At 38.5% G+C, this 19,036-nt stretch overlaps 1 pseudogene across 1 annotated transcript; it reads left to right on the top strand.

The window, feature by feature from the left end:
• The first annotated feature begins 4,711 nt into the window (after positions 1-4,711).
• Positions 4,712-14,157, top strand: LOC309660877 (cytosolic beta-glucosidase-like; annotated as a pseudogene). The gene is made up of 3 exons (XR_014268399.1): positions 4,712-4,778; positions 5,812-6,739; positions 7,794-14,157. The product of XR_014268399.1 is annotated as a cytosolic beta-glucosidase-like (transcript).
• Positions 14,158-19,036: the final 4,879 nt, after the last annotated feature.

Below are 19,036 nucleotides of genomic sequence, written 5' to 3'. Positions count from 1 at the left end.
CCTGCGCGTCTGGAGCCTGTGCTCCGCAACAAGAGAGGCCGCGATAGTGAGAGGCCCGCGCACCGCGATGAAGAGTGGCCCCCGCTTGCCGCAACTAGAGAAAGCCCTCGCACAGAAACGAAGACCCAACACAGCCATAAATAAATAAATAAATTAAAAAAAAAAAAAAAAAGATAATCCTGCTCAACTGTCTTCCTCTCTCAGGGATGTTTGGAATTAAGGAGCTGAGAGGCTGAGTTGGTGGGTGGTAGGCACTAGGGTTATGAGGTGGCATTGGCAGATGGGATGGCCATTTTGAGACCATAGCAAATTGGATGCTCAGAGGAAACTGGTTCTTTGAGCAGGAGAGGAATGGAGTAGATGTGTTGAGAGAAGTTGGGATGGGAGACATCAGTCTTTCCTGAGACGCAAGATTTTCTCAGCTCCCAGCTTTAATTCCTTTACCTTCCAGTGTGATTTTTTCCTGTCATTGGGTATCTGACGTCACTCATTTCAAATAATGCCCACTGCATCACATACTAACCAGCCTTCTACCTCTAATGTCACCTTTACTTTTGAGTCAATGTGAGTGGGCTTCTTTTCCCTATTTCCAAAAGACCTTTAACTTAAATATGCTTCATATTTTCAAAGATCAAATAAGAAGTGGGTTTAATTAAAACAGAGACGATGATAGTAACTATGAAAGAAGGCTGTGGAGATTTTAATACTGAAAATAACCCTGCCCTAAATATCCAGATGCAGAACAGGGTCCAAATGACCTCTCAGGGTTTCATGCTCCCTAGATTAGTAACAGATGATCATTTAAAAATACATGTTTATGCATAGAATTAGTTACCCTGAATTGTATGAGTCTGATAAAGCTAAAGAACTCTCTATTGTTCTCCTTCAAAGCTTAAACACTCCTGAGGTGGCACTATTAATATTCCTCTTTAACAGATGAGGAAACATGGGTGTAGAGAGGCCACGTGATTTGTCCACAATCCCTTGACTGAATTGTCTGACTCCAGAGCTCTGCTCTTAAAAGCCTCACTCCACTGCCTCATGGGAAAGTTTCATTACAACACCGAATAAGCTGTACAAACCAGAAGCAAAGCGCTCAGTTCTGGGATGATAAATATTAAGTATGTAATGCTTTGTTGCTCTGCCATGTTGACGAGTAAAAAAAAGTTTTACTTAAAAACTTCTAACTTCAATTCAATTGCAGATCATCCTGTTGTTTGAATTACATTGATTGCCATCATTAATGATAGTGCCATATCTAATGATGCTTATAAATCATTGATTATTCCAGAAATTAAAAACAAAAAACCCTGATATTATGAATCAGCTCCAAAGTGGTGATTTTTTTTTTTAATGGAACCTTATTTATAATGGTTTATTTGGTTTATAATGGTTTATAATGTTTTATTATTTATTTATAATTTATTTATTTATAACTCCCTTTATTTATTTATTTTAAAATTTATTTATTTATTTATTTATTTATGGCTGTGTTGGGTCTTCGTTCCTGTGTGAGGGCTTTCTCTAGTTGCGGCGAGCGGGGGCCACTCTTCATCGCGGCGCGCGGGCCTCTCACTGTCGCGGCCTCTCTTGTTGCGGAGCACAGGCTCCAGACGCGCAGGCTCAGTAGTTGTGGCTCACGGGCCTAGTTACTCCGCGGCATGTAGGATCTTCCCAGACCAGGGCTCGAACCCGTGTCCACTGCATTAGCAGGCAGATTCTCAACCACTGAGCCACCAGGGAAGCCCCCGAAAGTGGTGATTATTAAGGCTAGGGAAACAGTATCACCATGTTTCTGGATCTGAAACATTAGTGTGATAAGGGGAATGTTGTAGTGGGAACAGCTCAGTCTTTGTAGTGAGACAGACTGGCTTTAAATGTTGGCTGTGCCATCTGACAACATTGTTGCTTTATGTCCGGTACTCACTCTCTGAATCTCAGTTTTTTCATATGTTTGAGACTAAAAATGCCTGCCTCTTGTGCGCAGTGCGGGGATTAAACAAAATGTGTGATGTTATGTACATATAGTATGAATGCAAAACATGAAAGCTGATATTATTTTTATATTCAAAGCCAATGGAAGGCATTGGCTATAAAAACCTTAACACAGTCCAATACCAAGATGATCCCGTCATACAAATCTTTGGATATTCCATTTTACAAGTGAGGAAATGTGGGCTTACAGAGGCCCAGAGATGGGATGGCAGAGTGCTCTTTTAGTGAGAGAGGAAAGAAAAGCTTTATAAACTTTGGTGAGTATACTAGTTTTCCTTGGCTGCTGCAACAAATTATTACAAGCTTACTTGCTTAAAACAATACAAACTTATCACCTTAGAGTTATGTAGGTCAGAAGTCTGACACAGGTCTCTCCTGGATGAAACCACAGTGCTTACAGGGCTGCAATTTTTCAAAGATCTAAGGGAGAGTCTGTTTCTTGGCTCATTTAGGTTTTTGGTAGAATTCAGTTTCTTGTGGTTGTAGGACTGAAGTCTCCATTTCTTTGATGACTGTGAGCCGAGGATCATTTTCAGCTTCTAGAGGCTACCTGCATTCTCGGCTGGTAGCTCCCTTCTTCCATCTTCAAAGCCGGCAATAGTAGGTTGAGTCCCTCTCATGCTGCCATCTCTTGTGCCTCTTCTTCTGTTGTTGCATCTCTTCGATCCACTCTTCTGCCATCCTCTTTCACTTCTAAGGACTCATGCAGCTAGATGGGGCCCACTTGAACAATCTAGAGAAATCTTCCCATCTCAAGATCCTTAACCTGAATTATATCTGCAAAGTCCCTTTGCAGTAACATAAAAAGTAAAGTAACATATTCACATATTCTATGGATTACTGCATGGACATCTTGTGGGGCTGGGGTGGGGGTGGTAGCTTATTATGTCCACCCAGAGAGTAATGGCATACAAAAGGGGCTTCCAAGTATGGAGTTGTTATGCATGATTCACATTATGTTCATGCTTGCAAAATAAGTGAGCTGTTGTTAAAAATTACCCACTCTTACAGACAGATATGCAGACAACACATGACCTTGCATAATTTGGCTTCTGCTTACCCTGCTTACCTCTCACTATTCTTATTGCTCTTCTGCTGAGCTATACACTCTCCTTATGGTGAACTTGCAGTTCCCAGAAGAGAATGAATACACAAACAAACAATGGCCAGGCCATACATGACAATAAAACTCTGATCCACAAGAGAAGCTCAGAAAGCCAAGTGACACCCACTGCAGCAGTTGGCCTAGAATAGTCAGAATGTGGTCAACAACTTCCAGCTTCTCTATTTTTTGCTCCTCTGTCCCCTACTTTGAACTTAGAACCAACCAGAAAAAGCCAAATATGCTTCCCAAACCAATTGCCTGGGATGCCCTTGTTCTAGTTAGCCTACCTCCAGCCTCCCTGTGCCAACAACCTTCAATCAAAAGTACCTGAATCCTCCCCCCATTTTTTTTTTTAAATAATAAAGCTTTCTTGCTTCCCTGATAGCCTTTAATTATCTGCCAAATGCAAGTGATAATGGCTGACTCCTTGCTACAGCAAACTTGGAATAAATAAGCTGCTCACATTTTGTTGGGCTTTGTTTATTTCCATTCCTCCTTTGGACTTTTGCACATTTGTTTCCCTTTTTTCTCTTCCTGGATCACTCCTCCCTGCCTTATGTGGGTCATTTATTTTCATCTTTTGAGAATCAGTTTAGATGTCACTCATGACAATCATGACAATAATAATCATTATTAGGATGATAGCTAACTATGCCAAGAACTGTTCTAAGCATATTCGGTTTATCAGCTCATTAAATTCTCACAACAATTATTGAAATACATTTCTATTATTGTCCACATTTTACAGACAAGGAAAGATAATTCAGAGAGATAAAGTAACTTGCCTGAGGTCACCAAACTAGTGGGTGAAGGCCTTGGGGTAGAACTTGGGTAGCCTGTCACCATAGTTCACTTTTTAAACCATTATGCTACATTGCTTTCAGAATGGACTTCCAAATGCCCTCAGTTTGGGATAAGGACTCTATCATATGTTTAAATAGCATTCTGTACTTTATTTTTAATAATAACATTGTATGATAATTGCTTATGAATTTGTCTGTAGTCCCGACTAAAATTTAAGTTTTCTTTGGACAAGGGCAATGTTTATATTACGTTTGTAAGTCCAGAATATAGTAGTTTCTCTATAAATATGTATTTGAGGAATGAATAAATTAATGATTGAATGAATGAAACAAATGCAAAAGTCTAAATTATTATATTTAAAATTGGTAGATAATAAGTTAAAATAAAGAGAGATAAAAAGACCCTGCTTCATGCAAACTTTGAATGCAATACAATTCTGCATATGAATTTACAGTTATATTCACAACCTCTCGAAACAGGACAGCTTCTCTCTTCTTTGCTTAATTTCCCTCCATACTCTTAGACATACAATCACATGAAGAACTAATATCAGCCTTTCCTCAGAAAGTCTCTTCCAAGTTGACAGTCATTGTTAGGTTAGACCCAACATCTTCTTGGCATCGGTTTCTAAGGCAGAACATGTCCAACTTAATAACATTCTTCTGAACTCTGCCACATCCAAAAACTCTCTCTCTCACACATGTAGTGCTGGGAGAATCAGCTGAGAGCCAAGGGTAGCTGTGTATTCCCATGGACTATGTCAGAAATTTAGAGCAAACTCCCCAACTGAGCATTCCTTAATGTGCCATGCCCCTGGCTCACTGCCCTTGTAACCCACACTCTGGGACCGATGCTGAGCCCTTGTCCATGATCAGTGGGTCTCTCTTCCTAGACTTGTGAGACTGATGGGTCTGGAGAAGCACCAAGGCAGCCATTGGGTTCAATTTCTTTACTTATATTGAATACTTTTGAAATCTATTCATTCATTCAACAACTATTTATTGAGTCTCTACTAAATTTCTGGGATTGTCCCAGGATTTGGGGGATCCAGAGATAAATTAGATAGATAGGCCCTTATTATCAGGGGGCTTGTATTCAAGTAGAGTTGATCTACATACAAACAAGCAAATAAAATAATTTCTTTTTTTTTAATATGAACATATAAATTTATAATTTTTAATTGAAGTAGATTAACAATGTTGTGTTAGGTACACAGCAAAGTGATTCAGTTAAACATATATATCGGGCTTCCCTGGTGGCGCAGTGGTTACGAATCTGCCTGCCAATGCAGGGGACACGGGTTCGAGCTCTGGTCTGGGAAGATCCCACATGCCACGGAGCAACTAATCCCGTGAGCCACAACCACTGAGCGTGCGCGTCTGGAGCTTGTGCTCCGCAACGAGAGAGGCCGCGACAGTGAGAGGCCCGCGCACCGCGATGAAGAGTGGCCCCCGCTCGCCGCAACTGGAGAAAGCCCTCGCGCAGAAACGAAGACCCAACACAGCCAAAAATAAATAAATAAATAAATAAATTAAACAAACAAACAAACAAACAAAAAACATATATATCTATTTTTTCAGATTAATTTGCCTTATAGGTTAGGATAAAATATTGAGTATAGTTCTCTGTGCTTCACAGTAGGTCTTTGTTGGTTATCTGTTTTATATACAGTAGTGTGTATATGTTAATCCTAAACTCCTAATTTATCCTTCCCCCCTACAAATAAAATAATATCAATAAGTGTGCCAATAACACAAAGTTAAGTGATACCGACTTGCCCAAGTGAATCCCCTTCAGAACATACATCTTCCACAATCGTGTTGCCCCATCACATTTTCCTCTCTGATCAGCCAGTCTTCCTTGGACTTCTTCATGTTTCCTCCCAGCCTTTAATTGACTATAAGTAGAAAGTAATGAACCTTATTTTGGTTTAAAGTCATTTAGGATATTATTATTCCTGATCCTCTCCCAATCCTTATTTATTGTCAATGTACTAAAAATAACTTTTCTTATACTTTCCTTCATTTTTCTTCTAGGAATTGACAATTACAAAAAGATCATTGATGATTTGTTAACAGTTGGGGTCATGCCCATAGTGACCCTCTATCACTTTGATTTGCCTCAGGCCTTGGAAGACCAAGGAGGTTGGTTGGTTTTCAGAGGCAATCATTGAATCCTTCGACAAATATGCCCGGTTTTGCTTCAGTGCATTTGGGGATCGAGTCAAGCAGTGGATCACTATAAATGAGCTTAATATTTTTGCCCTGCTGGCATATGAGTTTGGTGCATTTTCTCCTGGTATGCCTTACGTTGGAACTAAAGTTTATCAGGCAGCTCATAATTTGATTAAAGCTCATGCCAGATCCTGGCACAGCTATGAATCCTTATTCTGAAAAGAGCAGAAAGGAATGGTGTCTCTCTCAATTTTTGCTGGCTGTGTGGAACCAGCAGATCCCAACTCAGTGTCTGACCAGGAAGCAGCTAAAAGCCATGGCTTTCCAGTTGGATTTCTTCGCTAAGCCCATATTTATTGACGGCAGTTATCCTGAAGTTGTCAAGTCGCAGGTTGCCCTCACGAGTAAAAAGCAAGGTTATCCATCGTCCAGGCTTCCAGAATTTACAGAAGAAGAGAAGAAAATGATCAAAGGCACTGCTGATTTCTTTGCTGTGCAGAATTATACAACTTGCTGAGTCAAGTACCAGGATAACAAGAAAGGAGAACTGGGTTTACTCCAGAATGCGGAAGTTGAAGTTTTTCCAGACCCATCTTGTATAAGTTTGGATTGGGTCTATGTGGTGCCATGGGGAATACATAAACTACTGAAATACATTAAGGTAAATGCACCTTTTGTTTGCGTCCACGTGTATTCAAACATGGGAAGATGGGAAGACGAGCATATGTCTGTGTGTATAAGAATCCGAACAAAGAATGATTTAGGCAACAGCATATACATTTGTTGGCCTGGGAAGAGATGACTAGGATTTAAGTCGATGGGGGTTAACTAGTTGATAAAGGGCTTCAAAGCTATTATTAAACTTAGGATTAAATTAAATCCTAAATTAAATTAAATGTGGCTACAGTAGCTTGGACATATTTTTCAGGCTGGGGTCACAACTGGAATTACTAAAAGGGATAATAAGGGTTGAAATAGCTGGATCCTTTTTGGGTCTCTGTTACACTGGATGGCATCCAGGTAGCTGAAATTAAAAATTTTAAGTTATCAGGGCTTCCCTGGTGGCGCAGTGGTTGAGAGTCTGCCTGCCAATGCAGGGGACACGGGTTCGAGCCCTGGTCTGGGAGGATCCCACATGCCGTGGAGCAACTGGGCCCATGAGCCATAATTACTGAGCCTGCGTGTCTGGAGCCTGTGCTCCGCAACAAGAGAGGCCGCGATAGTGAGAGGCCCGCGCACCGCGATGAAGAGTGGCCCCCACTTGCCACAACTAGAGAAAGCCCTCGCACAGAAACAAAGACCCAACACAGTCATAAATAAATAAATTTAAAAAAAAAAAAAAAAAAATTTTAAGTTATCAGTTTTTAGGATTCCTGCTGTGTGGGGGGATAGAGGCTGTAGCTGCTGGGAGGGACCAAGGGGTTAAGGAGAAATGACAATCAGCAGATGCTGATGGAAGAAAGATACTTCTGTCTTCTCATTATAACAGAAGTCATTTGACGGTCTTCATGGATATTTGCACAGTTTTTCTTTTCCATTGTTAGTTATAAAAGGTCAGCACGCAGAAAATTAAGTTAATAGGGTCAGTGCAGTTTGATGAAAACTAGTTTTGGGGTTGTAGTTTAGGGACGGTAGAGGGGAATGCACCTGATATAATGAGCTTTTTTTTTTTTTAAATATCTGTTTGGAATAAAACTTCTGCTTTCTCATTCCAGGATATGTATAATAACCCTGTAATTTACATCACAGAGAATGGGTTTCCCCAGGGTGACCCGACATCTCTTGATGATGCTCTGCGCTGGGAGTATTTCAGACACAGACATTTCAGGAGCTGTTCAAAGGTACCATTTGAAATGATGAAAGATCAATTGTGCAAGCTTAATATAATTTTCCCATGTGCCTATTTGCATTCAGCAAAGACCAATGATTTTGAAAGCTGAAATTCATGTAAATCAGTGTAAAGGCATGTAATTAAGAGAGAGGGGAGAAAAAGTATTTAGGAAAGAGGAAGGTGAGGATTTTGGTCTAGCTTCAACCTGCTGAAGTTTAAGCAAGTAAAAAGCGACTGTCTTCAGCATTTTGTGACTCCTGGGTGAAGGTGACGTGAATAGAAGGAGTGGTGGCTGTTGGGAGAGAACCTCAGTTATTACAAAAAGATCAGCTGTGACCAACTAGAGCATGTTTATTTGCATATTTTAATATCCTAACTACCAAGAAATGAATTGACAGAATTCTTAAAGGACAAAAATTAAGTATTTGTTCAATAAACTTTAAAGTGGTATGCATCTTCAATCAATGCATGTTTCATTTAAACTGTTACCAAGCAGCAGAAACAGTTTTTTTTTTTGTCATATAGAATCTGTGAATTTTGTTTCAAGACAATATTATTATTCTGGTATCTTGTTTTCCCTGATGGGATTCTTTTCATATTTGAAAACAAATGTGAAGGAATAATCTTCAACTGGTAACACACATTTCTATACTCCAGTTAATTTCTCCCTTTTAGCTACCACTTGGAACACTGTTGCTTCGTAAATTTAATTTCTCCTCCCTATAAAGGAATAATATCATAGTAACAAAATTCAATGCAAAATTAGATTTTCAATTTCCTTTTTTTAACCATGATAGGCACAGTTATTTCTCATCATTCTGTTTGAGAGGTCCTGGAATGATTCTTTCCAAAATAGTAACATACTGGAATCAGCCAGAAGGAATTCTGGAAAGTGACATAAAGTGGTTTCTTTCCCAAACCTAAAATATATTGACTCAGTCCCTCACCTGGACCTGGAGTTTATTGACAGAGGGCAATTGGATTCCTACAAATTGATCCAAGTAAAATCATTCTTTTGTATTACAGACAAAACGGATTCGTCCTCTGTGTGGGAATTCCCCATCTGATAAGAAAAGGAAATCTCTAGGTTTCTGAGATTCTCCCCACTTCTCCCTATAAATGACCCTATTCATAGTTAATACACTGATGTTCCCAGCTTCACCCCAAGAGACAAGTAGGCTAGTTACCATCATCAGATTTATGGATCCCATAGGGACCACAAACGACTCGTCCAAAATTGTTCTGTGTATGTTAGGGAAAAGAGAGAAAAAATAGAAATTGGCTTTCTTTATTCCCAGCTTGGTGCTCTGTTTAGTGCTAACATAAGGACATTTCATTGCTCTCTGAAATTGTTTCAAGTACTTTGTACAGTCCCTTAGATCTTTAAGACCCTCAAACTAAGATAACTTAAAGATAGAAAAGTTACTGAAGGCAAGAGTAGAAAATGTGAGAAGATTTGGTTTGTGAGCGACAGGAGAGAAGAATAGGGTTAGGAACAAAATCCTGTTTTTGAACTTGTTGAATTTCTATTGTACTTTTGAATTGATGTAAAAAGTATCACGTACTTAAACCATTAATTTTTCACAGCATCTACAATCTCTTCTGATTCTTAACATTAGATAATTTATATTCATTGTAATTAACACACAATATTGTATTTATTTTGAGTTTTAAAAAATATGTAGCCTTTCAAAATGTGCAGAAATGTACACATTGACCAAAAACCCTATATTAAGTGTATATTCTGGACTGGGTATAGTGATAGCTATTTTTCATATGTTGTAGTGGCCACCAATTTTTTCATCTGCAGTGAAACTCTTTTCTAGTAACGAATCCGTTTTTTTCTATGAAATACCCACCTCCCCCCATCCTTAGACTTACCATACAGGGGGCCATGTAAGTAGAATAAAATACTGCTGTTTGTCAATAGATAATTGATTGGTCTAGATATAGGCACATGACATGAGCTGGGCCAATCCCAGTTCTTCCCTAGGATTTAAAACTTGGACCAATCAGTTTGTTTGTCTCATAGCTTGGATTGACCTTGGCAGGCCATTGGTGGCTATGCCTTGCCATGTAAAGCTTAGGGGTAGTGAGAAGGTGAGCTGCAGGTGCCCCAAGGGAAATGGAGACAAGAAATGGGGAGAGATTCAGGAGGGCACTTGCACCTCTAATTCCAGTTTTTCTTCAGAGCCAGTTGCATGCATGTTCTTGAGAAACATTACTTTTACTTACAACTAAGTGCTCTTTCTGCTTGATCTGCTTCTGACTGGATTTCTATCACTTGGAACAAAGAAAGTCTTAATTGATGCCATCATCTCATTTTATTGTCAAAACAGTGAGATGAGATCATTGCTCCTAACTTACAGATGAACAAACTGAGTTTCAAAGAAGCTAAGTCATTTGCTCAAGATCACCAAGTTACTAAGTAATATTTACTAGAACAAGGCAGAATGTGTATATTATTATTATTATTACTACTACTGTTGGTATTGGGCTTTCTGACTCAGAGTGCTTGCTTGTCCCACCACACTTCTCCAAACTTTTCCTCACCTTTGGTGCCCTGGGCTTGCATAGATTCTTTGAAAGTGCTTCATGCTGCTTCTGCAACAGCCTACAGGTCCTATGACCTTGGACAAAACTCAGACACCCTGTATCCTGCCTGTTGTCAGAGGCACAGAGCTGAAGTTACTGATCAATTTCCTGAGACTCCTCCAAGGTAGCACCGATGATCTTGGTTGGTGAGAACCTTACTAGTAAGAAGCACCTTGTGCTCAATTAAAAATAATAACAGACCGAGGAAGACATTTGTGGGAAGCGCTGCAGGTGGGAGCCCTCCAGAACCCAGGGAGTCAGATGGACTATGGCTTTGTGATTCCCATGAAAAAAGCCTTCCCTCTAACATCACGCATCCGGACAGGCACATAATGACACCATAGTTGGATCAATGGCGTCTGCCTGGAGGTCTTACTAATCTCTTCAGGTAAAATCCCACAGCAATTAATTGAGCAGTAAAAAGAAAGCTAATGTTTCTGTTTCCTTTTGGGAAAGAAAAAATAAAAAAGAGGAAAAATGTCATTTCAAGAAAAAAAATCAGCTAACACCTTTTTAATCATTGCATTATTTAAATGCCTTTAAATAGATTGTGTTTTAATTAATGCAGATATAGATGAGAGAAAAGTGACACAGTGGAGACAAAAACACTGTAAATAACATAGAACTAGGCTTGCATTCCAGTTCCAGTTATTCAAGGACGGGCAAAAGGTTCAAACTCCCAAACTCTCAGTTTGTTCAGCAATAAAAATGGGATAACACTTGCCCTGGCAGAGTTGTTGAAAAGATTTTGTTTAATAAGCTATTGTGTTAAACACCCCAAGCAATTGCCTGGCACATGGTAGGCCCTCAACAAATGGTATAATTATTATTACAAAATGTGCATTTTTAAGAACATATTTATCACCCCAAGTTATTTTCCTTATTATCTAAGAAATAGAATACCAAGACATTAAAAAAAAATTCCATCCTCCCTCAAGTCTCTAAGTTATGGCAGAACATTCCCCAATGTCTGCAATTTTTTCCATCATTCATTTTGGGAAACCTCTGAATGAGTGTTGTAACACTGGCCCTCTGGCTATTTATGATTGAACCCTGTGGAGGACAAAGCAGCCAGGACCTCCCTCCATTCGTTATTCCTTTGGAGAGGTTGCCAGATCAGGTGAAAAATCAAATCATTGCAGCAGAAACAACTGTCAATCAACTGGGTACCTGGAATTGTTCTGCCACAGGAATTTTTGTAAAAGCTCAGGGAGCAGTGATCTTCAAAGAGTTAGGCTTTTCTCACATGATATTAATCTTTATTATATTCATAAAATTTACACCAGTCATTGCTGCTCTGGAGCCAGCAGGCAAATTTAAGTTCGTACGTAATCACACACTAAGGGATACCTCAATAATCTGAATGTTGTTGAGCAGGTGAGAAAGTGTGAGAAATCAGGGGAAGTTATTCTCAATGGGTGATACTTGACCCATGACCTAAACTCTCCTAAAAGGGGATTCCAGTTGGGTTCAACCTGCTCCTCACACCTACTGAATATATGCCTATTCTGGGCTTGGTTCTCAATCTTTCCTCAACTGGAATGTCATGGTCTTTGCCTTCTTCCTGGCCAAGTCCTGTTTGGAGTAGATCAACTAGCTTGAAGTCAGGCAAGACATGGGTTTGAAATTTAGTTCTTCCACTTACAAGTTCAATAATTTGGGGAAAAGTCTTAAGCAAACAACACTTCAGCCATCTAATTTTTAAAATGGGCATAATAAGAACATCTATCTTCTAAAACATGGTGGAAAATGAACAAGATAATGCGTGTAAAGCCTACATACAGAGTCTGGTACATTAAGAAAGATTCCATAATGACGGTTAATTTTGGGGGGCATCTCTGAGCCCTCTGAGAGTTGAAGCTGTGTCTTTTTTATAATTATATCTTCAGCCCAGAGCACCGTTTCTGTCATGTGGTAGCTTTCTACACATGTTTGTTGAATTTGGTTGTGTCTATCAGAGAAGAGTTAGTCAATGGATAATGAGAAATAAATGATGAAATGATTGGGAACTGTATTTTCTTTCCCTAAAGAAATATACCCCACACAGGAAAAAAAAAAATGCAGCCTTCTGGAAAGTTTCTGAGCCAGCCCAACTTTCCAGTGAGATCCATGCCTGAGTTAGCACAGTAGTAGATGATTGCAGAGAAGATTTGTTAATGACCAGCTTTAGGCTTTTAATGACAAAACCCCTCAGCAAGATGTCATCAAATTTATTGAAGACTTCACTGAAAGTGTTGAAGCTGATGCATTGTAACAAGAAGGTTATAAATCTTCCAGCTTGGGTATACCACCAGGACAGGATGCTGAGCGCAGAATCACCCTGCTGTTGTCTGTCAGCTTTCTCCCTCCCTCACTTCCCATGGAGAACCAGGAAAGGAGAAATACATACATTTCCGAAAGTGGTGCAGACCTGGCAGCCACCTGCCTATGCCAGTTTCAGACCACAGAGGCCCATTTAACTGGACAAAATGTGTTAAGCACCTGTGTTTTTCTAAACGTGCATTAAAAAAATCCTAAGAATTAGGGAAAAATCTCAAAGTTTGAGACCTTGACCTTTTGGAAAAATGAACCTATTAAAAATACATTGCAAGCTCAGAATAGAGACTCAATTACCTGAATATAGAGTTTCACTCCATGTCTATTGTTTTATTGCTTCTCAAAGTAAACCTTTGTCAACCTAGCCCTATGGAGCAGTTCATCTCATAGCTCATGGAGAACTCACAGCTTTGGGAACGTGTGGGGTGGAATGTCGGATGCACTTAATACTGTTGCTCCTGGCTGGACTGGATGGAGCTAGCGAAGAGGAGTCAAGATGGGAATAGAGAAGGAAGAATGAGATTCGAAGGCCATGCACAAGAATTGTTTGTGTGTGCTAGTGTACGGACTTGTAGCATTTGAAAAGTCATGAAGAAAACAATTTCCAATATATCTGTATCCCACCAACCTACATACTCAAACCACACATAAACTCAGACAGCCAAAGATGACAGAGTAAACCTTAAGCAGAGATATGCCAGATGACCTTCCCCTATTGCTTCTCCCCTACTTCTCCCCAAAGTTCGGTAGCATACTTACCTTTGTCTTCCATTCTCCCATATGAAGGGTGGCAGAGTAGAAAGTCTGAAGGGTCTGAAGAGTGAAGACTAAGTCCTGGGTTCTGGTGGTGTGCCCTTGGGGAAGTTCTCATTAGGACTCTCTGAATGTCAACCTCCTCACCTGTTAAATGGGACAGATGCTAATTGCCATCCTGCCTAACCCAAAGTCAGTAGTGAAAATAAAATAATTTATGTATATGTATGTCCTGAGCACCTTAAAATGTTAGATATTATTCTCATATTTGATATAGTTACTTTACACCTTTAAGGACATCATCACTCTGGCCAAAAATACATAATCTGGACCTTAGTGTTCTCCACTGCAAAGGGAAGTGTTTGGTGCCCATTATCCAGATCCTGTCAACATTTACAATTCTCATATTCTATGGTTTTTATTTTCCTGCACGTTTCTGAAGGGCTATGACAGTGGGATCCGATTAGGGGTTTGAGAGAACGTGTTCTATGACCAAGTGACTGGTGTGGTGCTTGGCAAAGCTCAGAATCAAACACACACACACACACACACACACACACGCACACACACACACACACACACACACACACACACACACACCGCTGTTGTTGAACTACTTCACCAGACTTATCCAGGTGAGGCCCATACTGATGTGATCAGGAACATACACCATTTAACAGGCACACCCTCTTAGAAACATAGAACCTGGTGCATCTGCTTCCTGGAAACAGGTTTCATGGAGTTGCCCATTTGAGAAGCAACTCAATCACACATCTGCCCTTGTGCTTCCTGATTAGAAACCATTCTTTATCTTCTATTTCCATAGCATTCTAATACATATGCTCTGCCCCCACAGATGGACATTCCCTTGGGCTTCTTTTTAATTCAGTTCCAACTGTTTTGAGGGGATAATTACTTAAGGTTCTCCACCACATCAGACCCAGTGAATTTTAATCCTACTATACAGCCTTTAAAAAATTTATTTAGATGATTCCAAACTCATCCTCCATTTTTAGAACAATCACAGTCACAGTCACAGTCACAAAAACAGTTCAGTAGTTTTTGTGTTGATGTAGCAGCAAACAGAAGTGCAGTTGTATTTTTATAACTGTAAAAGTGACCTGTAAAATAATCAAAGTATAATTTATCTGAAGAAAATCTATTTTTCCAATATAAAGAGTAGACTCAATAGAATCTTGAAAAAGGGGCAAAAATAAGGATTTGATAATGCTTTTTAAAATGAAGTATAATTGAGATATAACATTGTATAAGTTTAAGGTGTACAACATGTTGATTTGATATATTTATACATTATAATATATTATATATTATAATATCACCACCTTAGCATTAGCTAAAACCTCTAATATGTTACAGAGTTATTATTTCCTTTTTTTTTTGGCTGTAGGAACAATTAAGATCTAGTCTCTCAGCAACTTTGCAGTTTATAATACAGTATTGATGACTATAATCACTATACTGTGCATTAGCTCTCCAGAACTTACCTATTTACTTATTAGTTCATAGTTTGTACCCTTAAAGAACATCTCCCTCCACCCCCAGCCTCTGGTAACCACCATTATACTCTCTGTTTCTACAAGTTTGGCTTTTTTAGATTCCACATATAAGTGATTTTATACAATATTTGTATTTTTCTGTCTGACTTTTCACTTTGCGTAATGCCCTCAAGTTCCATCCATGTTGTTGCAAATGGCAGGATTACTTTTCCTTCTCCTCGTGGCAGAATAATAGCCCGCTGTGTGTTTGTGTGTGTGTGTGTGTTTGTATGTATGTATATATCAAAACTTCATTGTTATACATTCATCTGTAGATCTGTTGATCATTTGTCAATGGACACTTAGGTTGTTTCCATATCTTGGTTATTGTCAATAATGCTGCAATAAACATAGGAGTTCATATATCTCTTGACTATCATCAAGAAGACTAGAGATAATTATTGGCGAGGATATGGGGATAAAAGAACTCTTGTACACTGTTGGTAGGAATGTAAATTGATTCAGCCACCATGGAAAACCGTATGGAGGTTCCTGAAAAAATTAAAAATAGAACTACTATATGATACAGCAAAATCCACTTCTGGGTATATATCCAAAGGAAATGGAAACAGGAGTTTGAAGAGATGATGACTTTTTTCACCTGTTTGGGGAGAGAGCAATACTAGAATATTCAGGTGTTGAGAGGACTATTGGAATTGAGAGAGAAGGTGAACATCTCAGGTTTTCCCCAGGTGAAGTGGTCCTCAATTGTCTGTCTACATAAGCTCTTATTTTCTGATCTCCAAAATAACCTGATTACCACCTGGCCTCTTAGTTATCTAAGAACCTGCTTTGGAACAAGGCTAGTAGAATTTCTCTTAGTGTGATTGGCAGGGATTGCCTGGATAACTGTGTTAAGATGGATTCTGTTGGACAGCTGTGGGCTCTTGGAAAGAAGAGGGAGAAGTGGATGGCCAGGTGTTAGCCGTTCCTACTCAGGAAACTCAGGAAACTTTTGGAGTTTTCCAAATCTTGGAAAAGGATATTCCCTACTATAAATTATTACATTGACATTATGTCTTATAAATTGAAGTCTTGTGAGTTCATCAGTGGAGATTAGCTCTGGGTGCACTAAGAAAATGAGTCTCTGGATTTGCAGCGTTGCTAATTAGACCTTCAGCAGTGTTAATCTCACCAGTTCTATGGCCTTCCCCTCTGTGGTCTTATCTTACCTATTTATAACTTTGATATTACTTATGCTGGACAATTGCTCTACAGTGACATAAATATTGTTTCTGCCAGCTTTCGCAAGCTTGTCATTGAGTAAATTCCTGGTTAACTACATCCTATATTTTTTTTTCAGTATTGAGCCTGACACTGTATACAAGAAAATCAACAATATTATGAATAAAACATTAAACATTGGTGCCATAAACTGATTCATGAGACCCTCGTACAACTGCAGCCCTGTCACAATTGAATACTTGTTGAATAAGCCAACTGAATAGATGGAACTTGGGAAACACTTTGATTTTTGAAGATAATGCCCATTATAATCCTTGAAAGGAAGGGAAAAAACAATTTTTAGGAGAAAATGGAAGTTATTAAAAAGTATAAGCATTCACAGGCAAGAACAGTTGTGTAGTAAGATATTATGCACCATTTTTTTACAGACAGAATTCTAACCAGAATACAGTTTTGGGGTCTTTGGTTCTATACTTAGCATTCAGTAAGTGCTAAGTAAATGTTTAATGAGTGACTAGGAGATTGAACCTATGTTAGCAGGAAAACTGAATTACTCTCCAGAATTTCAATGAATATTAGATTTATACCACCATTTTGCTTTTTAAAAGAATTTAAATAAATGGTAGATTGTTTTTAATATTATGAGAACAATTTTCATGCATCAGGATTAGGCATGAGTGCTAATTATACCCTTTTGACATTAAACTTGGGTGTGTTGTGACAATAATTGAAATCTATGCTAAAGTTTTTTAACCTTCTTTCTATAAATGCACTTAACCTCTCTGTGCCTCAATTTCTTCATTTGAAGAATAAAAGGCTTGAACTAGCTATTCTTTTGGGATCCTTCCAGTTTAAGAATTATGTGACCCTCTAAATATTCTTTCTAGGCAGGTATGTCAAGGATCATATTTTATTAGAACTCTTGGTAATTTCTTAGGCTATTTAAAAAAAAATTAAGTCTAAGGAATTATAATTAATAGTCTTTTTAAAAGAACTTTCTTCATTCTTCTCATCCAGCTACTTAATTTGAAATGTGAACACCTTTTTTATCTGGGCATAAAATTAGACCTTGCTCTCCAATGAACTGATTCTATTGATATTGATTCAGTTTCCAGGTAACATTTTCTTGACCTTCAATCTGGGTGTTTCCTCCTTTATTCATTTGTATTGAAAATGAACCTCACTTTTCTTCCCCTGAGAAAGTTATCCCTTGGAGTTCAGAAACAGAAGGGTCACCTCAGATTCAAGTTTTACAAAGTTACTGTGGAGAGTATAAAATCTCAGAGAGGAAATTGAATGAACAAATCAGTTCAAAGCATTAGAGGAAAATTCCCAGTTGAACAACTCCACAGCAGTTACAATCATGAGCAGTGAAATCACCTTTCAAAACGTGATCATGGAAAGCACCACCTAATCTATCAAGTTTTAAGACAGTTAAGTATGATTTTCAAGCTTTACCATAAATGCATAATTTAATTCAGTTAGGCAGTGCAGTAATTTTAACTTTCTTTAAATTTAACTTGAGCATGAAACTTTTGTCGCTGGGCAAGATCCTGAATTAGAAGGGAGGATCAGATTTCAGAATTACCTTCCCGCCATAATTCTGGGGGGAGACTTCATATATGGGAAGTCTGTATTTTTATTCTGAATTTTTGAGCAGAGAGATAACTCTAATCAGGGCTCCTCTGACCCCAAGTTACTGTTTAGGTAGCATTTTCTTCAATACAATGAAAATATCAGCATGGTGCTAGAGATGAAAATAGTTCCTTTTAAGGCTTCTTAAGGCTTATCTGGAAATGCTACATGCAGCAAGAAGGCCGGTCTCTTTGATGAGGGTCATCTCAGAAGTGCAACGTCTCCTTGGTGTGAATGAGATTAGCTAATGAAACAGTATCATGGCCGGAGATGATTCCATGCCCTTCTAAAGTTTAGCCACTTTCCCCCTTTGTTTGTGATATTCCATTATAGGAATCACTGTCTGCTTTAGAGATAAGTGAAACCATTATGTGTGGAAGAAGAAAAGGCATTTGAGCCTTGAAGAATGTTAATTGGCGCTTGTGAATACGGGTGAACAAGAAACCATAAATGTCTCAGGTGAAATTGTGAATGAGTTTGGGACTAAAAAGTAGATGATGGGAGAAGGAATGTACCACACCTGTTTATGAAATAATTTTTTTCTCCCCTAACAAGTTGGATTCATTTCTTTTATAGATGTAAATCCAGTCTAAAGTCTTAAATAATTTTAAATGACCATGTTCTTTTACGAGGCAATTCAAATATTGGGTTGGCCAAAAAGCTCGTTCGTGTTTTTTTGTAAGATGTTATGGAAAAACCCTAACAAACTTTTTGGCCAACCCAATGTATTTTATAGTTAAAGATAAGTGGATTAACACAAAAATTAGATCACTGAATAAAATATGAGTAAATGAATATATATTAAGTATATACATTTATTGGTAAATCATTTTGTTATGTGGCTGAGGCTGTGCTAATTTAGTCTCTTAAAATATTTTCTTCCGAAGATGTTCAGGCTATATTCTTCATCCTTTGAATGAACAGTTGGCCTTTTATTAAAAAAAAAACAAGCAAACTTACAAAAATATTTCATGCCCAGAGTTTGCTGTCCTCATGAATACATGGTAGCAATCTCAAGAATGGCTGAGAAAAATTCTAAAGCGTGTCTGGAAAAACAAAGAGTATGACCCACTGACTGTGCTTAAGT

This window comes from Balaenoptera physalus, assembly GCF_965194825.1.
Source record: "Balaenoptera physalus genome assembly, chromosome: 5".
Taxonomy (NCBI): Eukaryota; Metazoa; Chordata; class Mammalia; order Artiodactyla; family Balaenopteridae; genus Balaenoptera; species Balaenoptera physalus.
Note: the sequence above shows the minus strand (reverse complement) of the source record. Positions and strands in the feature narration are given on the sequence as shown.